Genomic DNA, 1,327 nt, shown 5'->3' on the forward strand with positions numbered 1-1,327 from the left:
CCAGGCCGGCAAACTATACCCTCGGTAAAAATTTTTCACGAGGGTGAAATTTTCATCGTGGTGTCGCACGTTAGACGCGGACAGGCTACCGCGGGTCTCTCGATCATCCAGGCCGGCAAACTATACCCTCGGTAAAAATTTTTGACGAGGGTGAAATTTTCATCGTGGTGTCGCACGTTAGACGCGGACAGGCTACCGCGGGTCTCTCGATCATCCAGGCCGGCAAACTATACCCTCGGTAAAAATTTTTTACGAGGGTGAAATTTTCATCGTGGTGTCGCACGTTAGACGCGGACAGGCTACCGCGGGTCTCTCGATCATCCAGGCCGGCAAACTATACCCTCGGTAAAAAATTTTTTACGAGGGTGAAATTTTCATCGTGGTGTCGCACGTTAGACGCGGACAGGCTACCGCGGGTCTCTCGATCATCCAGGCCGGCAAACTATACCCTCGGTAAAAAAATTTTACGAGGGTGAAATTTTCATCGTGGTGTCGCACGTTAGACGCGGACAGGCTACCGCGGGTCTCTCGATCATCCAGGCCGGCAAACTATACCCTCGGTAAAAAATTTTACGAGGGTGAAATTTTCATCGTGGTGTCGCACGTTAGACGCGGACAGGCTACCGCGGGTCTCTCGATCATCCAGGCCGGCAAACTATACCCTCGGTAAAAATTTTTTACGAGGGTGAAATTTTCATCGTGGTGTCGCACGTTAGACGCGGACAGGCTACCGCGGGTCTCTCGATCATCCAGGCCGGCAAACTATACCCTCGGTAAAAATTTTTTACGAGGGTGAAATTTTTCATCGTGGTGTCGCACGTTAGACGCGGACAGGCTACCGCGGGTCTCTCGATCATCCAGGCCGGCAAACTATACCCTCGGTAAAAATTTTTACGAGGGTGAAATTTTCATCGTGGTGTCGCACGTTAGACGCGGACAGGCTACCGCGGGTCTCTCGATCGTCCAGGCCGGCAAAGTATACCCTCGGTAAAAAAAATTTTACGAGGGTGAAATGTTCATCGGGAAGCCGCACGTTAGACGCGGACAGGCTACCGCGGGTCTCTCGACCATCGAGGCCGTCTGACTATACCCTCGGTAAAAAAAATTACAAGGCTGAAATGTTCATCGGGAAGCCGTACGGTAGACGCAGGCAAGCTACTGCGGGTCTCTCGACCATCGAAGGCCGTCTGACTACACCCTCGGTAAAAAAATTTTACAAGGCTGAAATGTTCATCGGGAAGCCGTACGTTAGACGCAGGCAAGCTACCGCGGGTCTCTCGACCATCGAAGGCCGTCTGACTATACCCTCGGTAAAAAAAAATTACAA

The sequence above is a fragment of the Mytilus trossulus genome, unplaced genomic scaffold (genome assembly GCF_036588685.1).
Source record: "Mytilus trossulus isolate FHL-02 unplaced genomic scaffold, PNRI_Mtr1.1.1.hap1 h1tg001375l__unscaffolded, whole genome shotgun sequence".
Classification (NCBI taxonomy): Eukaryota; Metazoa; Mollusca; class Bivalvia; order Mytilida; family Mytilidae; genus Mytilus; species Mytilus trossulus.